Genomic DNA, 16,240 nt, shown 5'->3' on the forward strand with positions numbered 1-16,240 from the left:
AGTGAGGTCGGGCACTGATGTTGGGCGATTAGGCCTGGCTCGCAGTTGGCGTTCCAATTCATCCCAAAGATGTTCGATGGGGTTGAGGTCAGGGCTCTGCACAGGCCTGTCAAGTTCTTCCACACCGATTTCAACAAACCATTTCTCTATGGACCTCGCTTTGTGCATGGGGTCATTGTCAAGCTGATACAGGAAAGGACCTTCCCCAAACTGTTGCCACAAACTCAGAAGTACTGAATGGTCTAGAATGTCATTGTGTGCTGTAACGTTAAGATTTCCCTTCACTGGAACTAAGGGGCCTAGCTTAAACCATGAAAAACAGCCCCAGACCATTATTCCTCCTCCAGCAAACTTTACAGTTGGCACTATGCACTGAGGCAGGTAGCGTTCTCCTGGCATCTGCCAAACCCATATTACTCCATCAGACAGCCAGATGATGAAGAGTGATTCATCTCTCCAGAGAATGCATTTTCACTGCTCCAGAGTCCCATGGTGGCCAGCTTTACAACACTCTTGGCATTGTACATGGTGATCTGAGGCTTGTGTGAGGCTGCTCGGCCATGGAACCCCATTTCATGAAGCTCCCTACGAAAAGTTATTGTGCAGTTGTGCTCCCAGAGGCAGTTTGGAACTCGGTAGTGAGTGCTGCATCCGAGGACATACGATTTTAATGAGCTTCAGCACTCGGCGGTCCCATTCTGTGAGCTTGTGTGGCCTAAAAGTTCGCATTGTTGCTCCTAGACATTTCCACTTCACAATAACTGCTCTTACAGTTATCCGGGCAGCTCTAGCGGGGCATAAAATATGTTGGAAAGATGGCATCCTATGACGGTGCTACGTTCAAAGTCAGTGAAGACTTCAGTAAGGCCATTCTACTGCCAATGTTTGTCTATGGAGATTGCATGGCGGTGTGCTCGATTTTATACACCTGTCAGCAACAGGTGTGGGTGAAACAGCCAAATCCACTAATTTAAAGGGGTATCAACATACTTTTGTATATATAGTGTAGATATGTTGTAGTATAAAATACTTTCATTTGGTATATTTTTTTGCATTTACATTTTTTTAAATATATTTAATTTTTGTATTTCTCCCCCTTTTTTCTCCCCAAATTCCTGATATCCAATTGCGTTCCAATTACATTCTTGTCTCATCGCTGCAACTCCCCAATGACTCGGGAGAGGCGAAGGTCGAGTCATTTGTCTTCAGATTTATCTCTTTATCTCTCGTCTCCTGTTTTTATCTGCTATCGTTCTTTTTCTTCACATTCCACACCACTCTCCCTCCTTCCTTCCTTCCATCCTTGCCTACCACCCTCCTTCCTTCCCTTCCCTATAACCTTCCCTCCTTCCTTCCCTTCCCTTCCCTATAACCTTCCTTCCCTCCTTCCTTCCCTTCCCCCTTCCCTTAACCTTCTCTACCTCCCTCCCTCCCTTCCTTCCCTGCCCTACCTTCCTTCTTCCTTCCCTTCCCTATAACCTTCCCTCCTTCCTTCCCTTCCCTATAACCTTCCTTCCCTCCTTCCTTCCCTTAACCTTCCCTCCTTCCTTCCCTTCCCATAACCCCTCCCTCCCCTTCCCTTCCCTATAACCTTCCCTCCCTTCCTTCCTTCCTATAACCTTCCCTCCCTTTCCCTTCCCTTTCCTATAACCTTCCCTCTTTCCTTCCCTTCCCTATAACCCTTCCCTCCTTCCTTCCCCTTCCCTATAACCTTCCTTCCATCCTTCCTTCCCTTCCCTGCCCAACCTCCCTTCCCTCCCTCCCTCCCTGCCCTACCACCCTCCCTCCCTCCTCCCTGCCCTCCCACCCTCCCTCCTTCCCTTCCCTGCCCAACCTCCCTCCCTCCCTCCCCCCTCCCTCCCTCCTTACCACCCCTCCCTCCCTCCCTTCTCTCCCCTACCACCCTCCCTCCCTCCCTGCCCTACCACCCTCCTCCCTTCCCTCCCCAACCACCCCTTCCTCCCTCCCTGCCCTACCACCCTCCCTCCCTCCCTCCCCCTACCACCCTCCCTCCCTCCCTCCCGCCTTCCTTCCTTCCCTCCCCTACCACCCTCCCTCCCTCCCTGCCCTACCACCCTCCCTCCTTCCCTGCCCTACCACCTTCCCTCCTTCCCTGCCCTACCATCCCTCCCTCCAGTTGGATCCCATGCCTAGCTGTCCTCGTTGCTGCATTAACTCAAGCCCTCCCTACCTGCCAGGTTTTCCAGTGGGAGATCGGGCGGATCAGGTTGGCATAGGGTTCAGTGTATCCCAGGTCCACCCAGTTACTGTGGCTGTAGAAGTCCTGACAAAACACAAGCATGTATTATATACCAAGTCTGTGTCTGAGGGAAAGCCATCTATCTAATTCCCTCTTACAGACACCTCTAGACAGAAGATAACTGGGTTCAGATGGTAACACTTGAGCCAAGGTGAAATATGAAATGAGAGATGAGGTGAGATGTTTTCTTCCCTCCTCCTTCTCCCTCTACCCTTTAATTCCTTATGTTTTTTATTCATGTTCATTTTATTTATCCTTTATTTTATCAGGGAGTCATACTGAGACCAATGTCATTTTTACAGATCAGCCCTAAATTACAGAAATGACAGAAAATCCACACATCAAAAACAGGGGAGCAACTTTTACTGGAGATGGGGGTACATGTCCCTCCCACATTCAGAAATTATATCCCCCCCCCCCAGTTTTATCACTGGAATGTGATACAAAAACGTGGAAAAGGTGTACTTTAGGACCATGCGGACACCTCCGAGAGGTCAGGTAGGTTGTTTGGAGTGTTTATCCCACAAAAAATGTAAATAAAAAATAATATGATACCCCCCCACTTCTAAAACCACTTCTATACGCTCCCCTAAATCAAAAACATGGTCATAAAAAAAACACATTCATCCGTAATAAGGTCCTCAATCAGCTTTCTGAATTGACCTAGAGGCACCAAAACATCACATTTAAGAACATTTAGAGAAAAACGAAAGGCTGATTAACCTAACTCAGTAGAGACCAAAGGAATTTCCATCCCTGAGACCGGGTGTGGTAACTCACATGTCTAAAGTTTAGTAATGATGTTAATAAATGAAATCATAGCAATGTATCAACCTATGTGACATCAAAGACGCCAAGCCAACTTCCTGGTACAGAATGCTGTGCTGAACAGTAAAATTGTCACCGGTAATAAAGCGCAGTGTGCTGTGACAAACTGCATCTAATGGCTTTAATGAGGTGGCATCTACATTCATATAGATGATGTCACCATAGTTTAGGACCGATAGGAACATCAGTTCAATAATCTGCATTAACACAGCCCGCGAGACATAAACATATATTTTTTTTACCCCCAATTTCGTGGTATCCAATTGGTTGTTACAGTCTTGTCCCATCGCTGCAAATCCTTTACGGACTCAGGAGAGGCAAAGATTGAGAGCTGTGTGTCCTCCGAAAATGTCTGTAGGGTCCGAACGGTTTGGCTTACTTACTACAATAACCACTCTATGAAAAGATGAGACTCTCACGAACATAATGGCGGTCTCCATTTTGCCCCACGAGACTCGTCTGAAGTCGATACCATCAATGTAACAACTTCTGTTTGTAGCGTCTGAACCATTTGGGCTACAAACAAATGTGACCCCACGTGTCACGGACTCGTTACCGGTTAAAATAAATAATGTCATAATGGAGGTAGTTTTGTGCATACCCCCAAAAAGGGGTTTAATATGCATTTAAAAAAAATCCTGAACTTTCTTATATCTTCTAGATGTAAGATAGACACTTCAATCGACCCCTACGGGACCCTATTCCTAATATCCAGGAAACCTGAGTAGGTATACATTAAGTTCAATCTGTCAAGTGGTTTTGAAGGCAGTTCCATGCAGCCTGTTCACGACCAGTTGAGGAAAGCGTCTGAATGAGCAGTGACTGATCAACAGGATCAAAAGCCTTTGACAGGTCGATGACAGAGAGCAGCACAGTGTTTTATCCATACAATTAACCACATCATTTAGACCCATGGATGCAGCAGAGATAGTGACCGATGTACATTTAGAACCTGGTCTACAACCTGTCTACAACCGATGTACATTTAGACCCATGGATGCAGCAGAGATAGTGCTATGACCTGACCGATGTCTGCACAACCTGACCGATGTACATTTAGACCCATGGATGCAGCAGAGATAGTGCTACGACCTAGTCTACAACCTGACTGATGTACATTTAGAACCATGGATGCAGCAGAGATAGTGCTACGACCTAGTCTACAACCTGACCGATGTACATTTAGACCCATGGATGCAGCAGAGATAGTGCTACGACCTGGTCTACAACCTGACCGATGTACATTTAGAAACATGGATGCAGCAGAGATAGTGCTACGACCTGGTCTACAATCTGACCGATGTATATTTAGAACCATGGATGCAGCAGAGATAGTGCTACGACCTAGTCTACAACCTGACCGATGTACATTTAGAACCATGGATGCAGCTACGACCTGGTCTACAACCTGACCGAGAGATGGTGCTACGACCTGGTCTACAACCTGACCGATGTACATTTAGACCCATGGATGCAGCAGAGAGAGTGCTACGACCTGGTCTACAACCTGACCGATGTACATTTAGACCCATGGATGCAGCAGAGATAGTGCTACGACCAAGTCTACAACCTGACCGATGTACATTTAGAACCATGGATGCAGCAGAGATAGTGCTACGACCTAGTCTACAACCTGACCGATTTACATTTAGAACCATGGATGCAGCAGAGACAGTGCTACGACCTAGTCTACAACCTGACCGATAGTTACATTTAGACCCATGGATGCAGCAGAGATAGTGCTATGACCTAGTCTACAACCTGACCGATGTACATTTAGAACCATGGATGCAGTGGAGATGGTGCTACGACCTGGTCTACAATCTGACCGATGTATATTTAGAACCATGGATGCAGCAGAGATAGTGCTACGACCTGGTCAGAGATAGTGAGTCTACAACCTGATTGATGTACATTTATGCAGCATTTAGACCTGGTCTACAACCTGACCGATGTACATTTAGAACCATGGAAGCAGCAGAGATAGTGCTACGACCTGGTCTACAACCTGACCGATGTACATTTAGAACCATGGATGCAGCAGAGATAGTGCTACGACCTAGTCTACAACCTGACCGATGTACATTTAGAACCATGGATGCAGCAGAGATAGTGCTACGACCTAGTCTACAACCTGACCGATTTACATTTAGACCCATGGATGCAGCAGAGATAGTGCTACGACCTGGTCTACAACCTGACCGATGTACATTTAGAACCATGGAAGCAGCAGAGATAGTGCTACGACCTGGTCTACAACCTGACCGATGTACTTTTAGAACCATGGATGCAGCAGAGATAGTGCTACGACCTAGTCTACAACCTGACCGATGTACATTTAGACCCATGGATGCAGCAGAGATGGTGCTACAGAGATAGTTCCTGGTCTACAACCTGACCGATGTACATTTAGAACCATGGATGCAGCAGAGATAGTGCTACGACCTGGTCTACAACCTGACCGATGTACATTTAGAACCATGAATGCAGCAGAGATAGTGCTATGTACATTTAGACCTAGTCTACAACCTGACCGATGTACATTTAGAACCATGGATGCAGCAGAGATAGTGCTACCTAGTCTACAACCTGGTCTACAACCATGGACCGATGTACATTTAGATATTTAGAACCATGGAAGCAGTGGAGATGGTGCTACCATGGATGCACCTGGTCTACAACCTGACCGATGTATATTTAGACCCATGGATGCAGCAGAGATAGTGCTTCGACCTAGTCTACAACCTGACCGATGTACATTTCAAAGCTAAGAAAGATCTTAGCTTGAGAATGAATCAAGAATTCTAATATTTTTAGCTAGTCAAGGACATTTAGAGATAGGGCGATTCAATATTTAGGTCACAAGGGTCATCACTTTCCAAACCTTGGGGGATAGTATCATATATAATCTTTCATTTTTAACCTTTATTTAACCAGGCAAGTCAGTTAAGAACAAATTCTTATTTAGAATGACAGCCTACCCCGGCCAAACCCGGACGACGCTGCTCCAACGGTGAGCCGCCCTATGGGACTACCAATCATGGCCGGATTGTGATACAACCTGGAATCAAACCAGGGTCTGTAGGTACACCTGTAGCACTGAGATGCAGTGCCTTAGACCGCTGCACCACTCGGGAGTCCATCAGATTAAAAATATTGGTTAACAACAATCAGGGGGGCAGAGAGCTGCAGCCAAAATGGATCAAGCATATCAGCCCCAGTGGATTATTTGACATGAATCTTAAGCAAGGCATCCCAGCACATCACAGTGAACTGTCGCAATGACCACAAAATATTCACTAGAAGTTGACGGGTTAACAGTCAAGTCAGCTAGAGGCTGGAAGAGGGAAAGGCAGTCGATTGATTGACCAGTGTAAATTAAACCCCAGTTTCTCTCAAAATAAAAAGCCAGCCGAGATAAAATGATGATCAAAAAGCTCCACGTGTCCCAGTGTTCTCCATTATGATGCCAGAGTCAGATAGAACTTGCTTAGGCAGGAAGGAAGAGGAATTTGTACCGCTTCAGTACATTTACTGTTTTCCCCCAGAAATGTACGATCACCAGCAGAGTCAGAGATAGAGCTTAAAAAGCTTTCTTAACGTAGATTGTACGTCTCTCTCTCTCAGTTGTCTGAAAGATTGCCAGAGAACTACACAGTCAGTTTTCCTTGCTTTGGCCCAGGCCGGATTTCTCATCTAAATGAGCTCAGATAGTTCAGAAGAAAACCAAGGGTTAGATTTATCTTTAACTCTGATTGGCTGCAGGGGACCGGAGTCTCTACCAATGCTCCATTCTAGATGTGCACAGGAGGCCTGGGTGTGGCTCCTGTTGCAGGGTTGGAGCTGCCATAGGGGGCAGGAATGATACATGTTGTGGACTGCATCATGTGGTGCACTACCAGTGCAGACCTTAGGGTAGTTGTCGGTGCTGTGTAGAGCTGGGCTGAGTGTGAGGTGGGCCTGGTCTGATAGAGCTTTGCTGTGATGGGCCCGGTCTGGTTGACCTTGTCAGAGGCAGGCCTGGTCTGGCCGCATAGGAGGGAGGTTGTAGGGGGATTTGAAGAGGGTACTGTAGAGGGGCCTCTTTGACTATGTGTGGCTTGGGCATAGCTCATTGTATCTGCATTCAGTTGGGAAAGTGGTGGAGGAGGGTGGTGGTGGGTGGGGGGGTGGCAGTGTTGCTGGCTGTCCTCCAGTCTGTGAGGCGCCATCAGATGCAGGTCTAAAGAAGTGTCTGATTTATCTCAGGGAGTTGGTGGCTGGTCTGCAACTCCTGATCTTATCTCCCTTGATTCTTGAAAGTGTTGGACTCCCCCTTTCTTTCCATCCTCCTCTCTCTCTCTCTCTCTCTCTCCCTCTCTCTCTCTCTCTCCCTCTCTCTGTCTCTCTCTCTCTCTCTCTCTCTCTCTCTCTCTGTCTCTGTCTCTGTCTCTGTGTCTCTCTCTGTCTGTCTCTCTCTCTCTCTCTCTCTCTGTCGCTCTCTCTCTCTCTCTGTCTCTCTCTCTCCCTCTCCCTCTCTCCCTCTCTCTCTCTCCTTACCTGTGGTCATGGCTCTACATCAGGGGTGTCAAAGTCAATCAGGAAATGGGCCGTATTGGAAAAAACGAAAGGAATTTGCGAGCCAGACACACATAGCTTATTGTTTGCTTTTACTCAAAAAAAGTAAAAACCTGAATACAACTGCTACCCAAACTGGCCATTTTTTATTCTGAAAAATATGACGCTTTATAATGTCCACTTACATAATAATGTGCCCTTGAGCAATGCCCTTAACCCAAATTGCTCCTGTAAATTGCTCTGGATAAGAGTGTCTGCTAAATGGCGTAAATTTTACCGTTTATCCTGGATACTGAAATTAACACAATGAACATATATGACATTTGGTATGGTTAAAAGAGACAGAAGTTTACTTAAGGCAACAATGAACAGAGAGTGGTTGGCCGGGCATATAACACAAACATCTAGCCACCCAAAGGTTGTGCTTTCGAATCTCATCACGGACAACTTTAGCATTTTTGTAATTAGCAACTTTTGAACTATGTACAACTTTGTAGCTACTTTGCAACTACTTAGCATGTTAGCTAACCTAATAACCCTAACCTTAACCCTTTTAGCTAACCCTTCCCTTATCCATGACCCTTACCTTAACCCTTTGAAATAACTCCTAACCTTAACCCTTTTAGCTAACCCTTCCCTTATCCATGACCCTTACCTTAACCCTTTGACATAACTCCTAACCTTAACCCTTTTAGCTAACCCTTCCCTTATCCATGACCCTTACCTTAACCCTTTGAAATAACTCCTAACCTTAACGCTAACCTTAACCCTAACCTTAACCCTAACCCCTAACCCTAACCTCTAGCCTAGCTAACATTAGCCCACTAGCTAACGTTAGCAATAACAAATTGAAATTCGTAACATATCATATGAATTGTAATTTGTAACACATCATACCAAATGGTTGAAGGACATCCACAAATTCATAAATACCATATGAAACATAATATATCATGCTAAAAGGACTGTATACAATGTGTCCTGCAGATATACATTTCATAAGAATGACACATGTATGGCATTTTTATTGTATAGTTGTCTCTTTATTCAACCCGCCCGCCCCCACCCGCCCGTCAATCATAGAATATTTCACAACCCTTAACACCCCCTACCCCCTCTCTCTCCTCTTACCTGTAGTGTGTACAGTCCTCTCCCCAGTGTCTCTCTAGCTACCTGTAGTGTGTACAGTCCTCTCCCCAGTGTCTCTCTAGCTACCTGTACTGTGTACAGTCCTCTCCCCAGTGTCTCTCTAGCTACCTGTAGTGTGTACAGTCCTCTCCCCAGTGTCTCTCTAGCTACCTGTACTGTGTACAGTCCTCTCCCCAGTGTCTCTCTAGCTACCTGTAGTGTGTACAGTCCTCTCCCCAGTGTCTCTCTAGCTACCTGTACTGTGTACAGTCCTCTCCCCAGTGTCTCTCTAGCTACCTGTACTGTGTACAGTCCTCTCCACAGTGTCTCTCTAGCTACCTGTAGTGTGTACAGTCCTCTCCCCAGTGTCTCTCTAGCTACCTGTACTGTGTACAGTCCTCTCCCCAGTGTCTCTCTAGCTACCTGTAGTGTGTACAGTCCTCTCCCCAGTGTCTCTCTAGCTACCTGTACTGTGTACAGTCCTCTCCCCAGTGTCTCTCTAGCTACCTGTAGTGTGTACAGTCCTCTCCCCAGTGTCTCTCTAGCTACCTGTACTGTGTACAGTCCTCTCCCCAGTGTCTCTCTAGCTACCTGTAGTGTGTACAGTCCTCTCCACAGTGTCTCTCTAGCTACCTGTACTGTGTACAGTCCTCTCCCCAGTATCTCTCCTCTTACCTGTAGTGTGTAAAGTCCTCTCCCCAGTGTCTCTCTAGCTACCTGTACTGTGTACAGTCCTCTCCCCAGTGTCTCTCTAGCTACCTGTACTGTGTACAGTCCTCTCCCCAGTGTCTCTCTAGCTACCTGTACTGTGTACAGTCCTCTCCCCAGTGTCTCTCTAGCTACCTGTACTGTGTACAGTCCTCTCCACAGTGTCTCTCTAGCTACCTGTACTGTGTACAGTCCTCTCCACAGTGTCTCTCTAGCTACCTGTACTGTGTACAGTCCTCTCCCCCAGTGTCTCTCTAGCTACCTGTACTGTGTACAGTCCTCTCCCCAGTGTCTCTCTAGCTACCTGTACTGTGTACAGTCCTCTCCCCAGTGTCTCTCTAGCTACCTGTAGTGTGTACAGTCCTCTCCCCAGTGTCTCTCCTCTTACCTGTAGTGTGTAAAGTCCTCTCCACAGTGTCTCTCTAGCTACCTGTAGTGTGTACAGTCCTCTCCCCAGTGTCTCTCTAGCTACCTGTAGTGTGTACAGTCCTCTCCCCAGTGTCTCTCTAACTACCTGTAGTGTGTACAGTCCTCTCCCCAGTATCTCTCTAGCTACCTGTAGTGTGTACAGTCCTCTCCAGTGTCTCTCTAGCTACCTGTAGTGTGTACAGTCCTCTCCCCAGTGTCTCTCTAACTACCTGTACTGTGTAAAGTCCTCTCCCCAGTGTCTCTCTAGCTACCTGTAGTGTGTAGAGTCCTCTCCCCAGTGTCTCTCTAGCTACCTGTAGTGTGTACAGTCCTCTCCCCAGTGTCTCTCTAGCTACCTGTAGTGTGTGTAGTACTCTCCCCATTCTCTCTCCTCTTACCTGTAGTGTGTACAGTCCTCTCCCCAGTGTCTCTCTAGCTACCTGTAGTGTGTACAGTCCTCTCCCCAGTGTCTCTCTCCTCTTACCTGTAGTGTGTACAGTCCTCTCCCCAGTGTCTCTCTAGCTACCTGTAGTGTGTACAGTCCTCTCCCCAGTGTCTCTCTAGCTACCTGTAGTGTGTACAGTCCTCTCCCCAGTGTCTCTCTCCTCTTACCTGTAGTGTGTACAGTCCTCTCCCCAGTGTCTCTCTAGCTACCTGTAGTGTGTACAGTCCTCTCCCCAGTGTCTCTCTAGCTACCTGTAGTGTGTACAGTCCTCTCCCCAGTCTCTCTAGCTACCTGTAGTGTGTACAGTCCTCTCCCCAGTGTCTCTCCTCTTACCTGTAGTGTGTACAGTCCTCTCCCCAGTGTCTCTCCTCTTACCTGTAGTGTGTGTAGTCCTCTCCCCAGTGTCTCTCCTCTTACCTGTAGTGTGTGTAGTCCTCTCCCCAGTGTCTCTCCTCTTACCTGTAGTGTGTGTAGTACTCTCCCCAGTGTCTCTCTAGCTACCTGTAGTGTGTGCAGTCCTCTCCCCAGTGTCTCTCCTCTTACCTGTAGTGTGTGTAGTCCTCTCCCCAGTGTCTCTCCTCTTACCTGTAGTGTGTGTAGTCCTCTCCCCAGTGTCTCTCCTCTTACCTGTAGTGTGTACAGTCCTCTCCCCAGTGTCTCTCCTCTTACCTGTAGTGTGTGTAGTCCTCTCCCCAGTGTCTCTCCTCTTACCTGTAGTGTGTGCAGTCCTCTCCCCATTCTCTCTCCTCTTACCTGTAGTGTGTGCAGTCCTCTCCCCAGTGTCTCTCCTCTTACCTGTAGTGTGTGTAGTACTCTCCCCAGTGTCTCTCTGGCAGCCAGGAAGTTCTCCTTTTGTACGTTGGCCTTGATGCTGGCCACCCCATCAGTTATAAGGCGCCGGCCCAGAGCAAACGCCTCAGAGTTGAAGTGATGGGCTGGGCTGTTATAATAAAGATTATGATCAATTGTTTTTATATAGAAAACGGCTGTAGGAGTGATATACAAATGTTCACTTGGACTGGCACAATAATGACAATGATTAGTTGTTTAAATAGTTCATATATTAGATACACTAGAAGAAGGGTGTAGGAGGGATGCACATCCTAAATGTTTGTAATAATGAGTTTAGGAATATTAGTTAAACTAGTTAAATTAAGATTGAAAAAAACATAAACTCAGCAAAAAAAGAAACATCCCTTTTTCAGGACTTTCAAAGATAATTCATAACAATCCAAATAACTTCACATATCTTCATTGTAAAGTGTTTAAAACACTGTTTCCCATGCTTGTTCAATAAACCATAAACAATTCATGAACATGCACCTGTGGAACGGTCGTTAAGACACTAACAGCTTACCGACTGTAAGCAATTAAGGTCACAGTTATGAAAACTTAGGACACTAAAGAGGCCTTTCTACTGACTCTGAAAAACACCAAAAGCAAGATACCCAGGGTCCCTGCTCATCTGCGTGATCTGCGTGAACGAACCTCATCCTCTGTCAATGGAGCACCAACCTGTTGACATGGTAAGGGAACCTCATTCTCTATCAATGGAGCACCAACCCGTTGACATAATAAGGGAACCTCATTCTCTATCAATGGAGCACCAACCTGTTGACATGATAAGGGAACCTCATTCTCTATCAATGGAGACCAACCTGTTGACATAATAAGGGAACCTCATTCTCTATCAATGGAGACCAACCTGTTGACATAATAAGGGAACCTCATTCTCTATCAATGGAGCATCAACCTGTTGACATAATAAGGGAACCTCATTCTCTATCAATGGAGACCAACCTGTTGACATAATAAGGAACCTCATTCTCTATCAATGGAGCACCAACCTGTTGACATAATAAGGGAACCTCATTCTCTATCAATGGAGACCAACCAGTTGACATAATAAGGGAACCTCATTCTCTATCAATGGAGCACCAACCTGTTGACATGATAAGGGAACCTCATTCTCTATCAATGGAGCACCAACCTGTTGACATGATAAGGGAACCTCATTCTCTATCAATGGAGCACCAACCTGTTGACATAATAAGGGAACCTCATCCTCTATCAATGGAGACCAACCTGTTGACATAATAAGGGAACCTCATTCTCTATCAGTGGAGCACCAACCCGTTGACATAATAAGGGAACCTCATTCTCTATCAATGGAGCACCAACCTGTTGACATAATAAGGGAACCTCATTCTCTATCAATGGAGCACCAACCTGTTGACATAATAAGGGAACCTCATTCTCTATCAATGGAGCACCAACCTGTTGACATAATAAGGGAACCTCATTCTCTATCAATGGAGCACCAACCTGTTGACATAATAAGGGAACCTCATTCTCTATCAATGGAGCACCAACCTGTTGACATAATAAGTGAACCTCATTCTCTATCAATGGAGCACCAACCTGTTGACATAATAAGTGAACCTCATTCTCTATCAATGGAGCACCAACCTGTTGACAAAGTCTCTGTCCACCTGTCCGTTCTGTATGTAGATCTCATTCAGGGCAGATTTGAACTTAGCTGCTGACACTTCACCTGTTGCTTTGGGTCCCAGGCAGGCCTGGACCAGCTCCTCAGCAGAGTTACCCTACAGGGAAAGATCATAGGTCAAAGGTTAGAGGTTAGAAATCAGCCAATCAGAATTGAGGGAAGGGTAGAAAAGGAAATCACATTTAAATTAAATAAAATCTTAACACTGATTCTGACACACAACTCTTCCCTCTCTCCCCCTCTCTCTCTCTCTCTCTCTCTTTCTCTCACACGCACACCTACACACACACACACTTACCGTTGGGGTGAAGTCTCGTCCCTCTGACTCTGCAATGGCCCGGCACACCTCTGTGACCTTCTGTAGCACGGCTTTTTCTGTGATGCTGACGTGGGAGGAGGCTCCGCCCCCAATGGGAGGAAACGCCCAGGCTCCTCCTGATAGGACCAGGGCCAAGAAGGACACACCCAGCACTGGAGACATCATCAGTCTGTGGGAGTGGGTGGTGGGTGGGTGGGGGGGGGGGGGGGTATGAGTGAGAGTGAGAGAGCAAGAGACAGAGAAAAAGAGAGAGAGAGTGAGACTGCCATCATCATCATCATCATCATCATCATGAAGTGGGATTTCCTTATCAACAACTGTAAGGAAATCCCTGACCCAGCCCCTGTTGTTAAATCTCTTGGCCACATCCCAACATGCCCTATAATAAAGTTAGTAGACATAAGCATCTTCACAAAACATGATTAAAATATAACAAGACATTGACACCTAATTAGAGATGGGTTTTTAGCCCCTGTCCTGGCACATAATACATGCCCTGTTACCCCACTTCAATCAGTGTAGAGGAAGGGGAGGAGACAGGTTGAAGAAGCCTTGAAACAACTGAGACATGGACTGTGTATGTGTGTCATTCAGAGGGTGAATGGACAAGACAAACAAAAGGGTAGTAGATGCCTGGTGCGCCGGCTTGATTCAAGAACTGCAAAGCTGCTGGATTCTTCACGCTCAACAGTTTCCGCTGTGTATCAAGAACGGTCCACCACCCAAAGGACACACCTTGACTAGTTAAGGCTGTTCTGAGGGCAGTATTAGTGTCCCTAATGTTTTGGTATACTTGGTATACTCTGTGAATATCCTTCAGCTGAATAGCTATTCATTGAACACCTTTAGTTCCTCAAGGACTTGAACCCGATCGAACGTCTCTGGAGAGACCTGCAAATTGCTGTGCAGCGACGCTCCCCATTCAACCTGACAGAGCTTGAAAGGATCTGCAGAGAAGAATGGGAGAAACTCCGCAAATACAGGTTTGCCAAGCTTGTAGTGTCATGCCCAGGAAGACTCGAGGCTGTAATCACTGCCAAAGGTGCTTCAACAAAATACTGAGTAAAGTGTCTGAATACTTATGTAAATGTAATATTTAAGTATTTTATTTTTAATAGAAACAGTTTTTGCTTTGCCATTATGGGATATTGTGTATGGATTGATTGGGGGGAGGGGGACTATTTAATCCATTTTAGAATAAGGCTGTAATGTAACATAATGTGGAATAAGTCAAGAGGTCTGAATACTTCCTGAATACACTGTATTTATGTATATAGTATACACAGTACCAGTATATAGATACAGTACCAGTATATAGTACATACAGTACCAGTCAAACGTTTGGAAACACCTACTCATTTATTATTTATTATTTATTTTTTACTGTTTTCTACATTGTAGAATAATGGTGAAGACATCAAAACTATGAAATAACACATATGGAATCATGTAGTAACCAAAAAAGTGTTGAACATATCATTTCATTTTTGAGATTCTTCAAAGAAGCCACCCTTTGCCTTCACGACAGCTTTGCACACTGTTACTCAACTGTAAATCCACAGCAAGATATATTTATGGTTTTAGTTTCACAGGAAGTTGATGAGTGATGGAAGTGATGAGACTACTATTGATTTTAGAGAAACGTGATTACATCGATTATGATGGGTATATATATTTTTTGTCACGATGGCGACCAAACTAACTCTGGATGGTAACATCATTCTTCAACCAGGGAGTGGATGGTTCCAACTTTATGGTGTAATATGGTTTCCTTTACTTCACAAGGTAGACAGTGACAGTATCAGAGGTTTCTGCCCCCTGAGTGAGGTGTATCTGTTATATTGTCATGGTAACATAGTGGGACTCAAAGGGGATTTTATAAGGGATGGTGTTGGGCAGGTCACAGGGTCAGAGGTCACAGGGTCAGGGATAGCAGTTGATAACTGATAACAGTATATTCAGTTGATACAGTGAAGCTACTAATCACCACCACTAGATGGAGGCAGAGAGGACATTTTTCTGCATCATTATAATGGGCGTGGTGGTGCATGTTTTTGGTTGTTTTTTTGGGGGGGGATTTTCTGCTTCTTACTAAATGACACATATATAAATAATATGTTTAATTCATAATGCATCCTTTTAAACTCTTAAACTGTTGATGAACATATTTCTTCCTGTGTATTGATTTTCAAATCTCCTGACCCTCATACTATCTGGTCTTGCATCAAATAAACATTTGTTCTGATTATTTTCAATGCTTAGTACAACAACAGTGTGTGTACACATTACTGTTCCCATAATGTAAAGATGAGGACATTGAAAAGGGGACAAAATTGAAGTTTAAAGCTAAATTTAAACTTGCGATTGATACATCATCATGAGAATTACTTTAAATACGTTTATTTTGTTTTTACAATGGCAGACTGCCCCTTTAATCTCATTAAACTGTCCCAGTATTTTGTTTCTGTACTGCAACAGGACTTAAGCCATATGACTGCAGTGCACTTTGGCATTCATATACAACATTGATTTTGGCATTTGCAAAGACGCGTGACGAGCATCATCTAACACAATTAAAATGACATTATTCACATGGTCCCTATTTCTCCCTTCAAAAGGCAGGTGAAACCTGAAAACCCTCCTTCACACATGTGCACGTTACACATCACCTGTCAGAATTAAAACATGTTCATTTTCCATCTTAAAATGCACAAACATTCATCCTTACCTTGTTTTCCGCGCTTTTACTTCCTCTAATCCCTTCAACCTCTACCCATCCCCAAACACACAGACCACACCCCCCCTTTCACACATACCACAGCCCCTCTTTCACACACCCACCCCTCACCCCTTTTTCACACACCCACCCCTCACCCTTTTTTCACACACCCACCCCCTCATTCTCTCATTGGTCTCTCTCCCTCCTTTCCTCTCCCCCCTCCTTCCCTCTCTCGCTCCACCCCTTATGGTGACGAGCCCTGAGAAGAGGAGTAGAAAGAGACAGAGGAGTAGAAAGAGACAGAGGAGTAGACAGAGACAGAGGAGTAGACAGAGACAGAGGAGGAGAAAGAGACAGAG

General features: G+C 45.5%; 1 pseudogene; it reads right to left on the reverse strand.

Moving 5' to 3' along the window:
- LOC135530241 (von Willebrand factor A domain-containing protein 7-like) overlaps positions 1-15,979 on the reverse strand; it is a 30,584-nt pseudogene extending 14,605 nt beyond the window's left edge.
- Between the last annotated feature and the right edge of the window lie 261 nt (positions 15,980-16,240).

Source organism: Oncorhynchus masou, unplaced genomic scaffold, assembly GCF_036934945.1.
Source record: "Oncorhynchus masou masou isolate Uvic2021 unplaced genomic scaffold, UVic_Omas_1.1 unplaced_scaffold_1297, whole genome shotgun sequence".
NCBI lineage: Eukaryota > Metazoa > Chordata > Actinopteri > Salmoniformes > Salmonidae > Oncorhynchus > Oncorhynchus masou.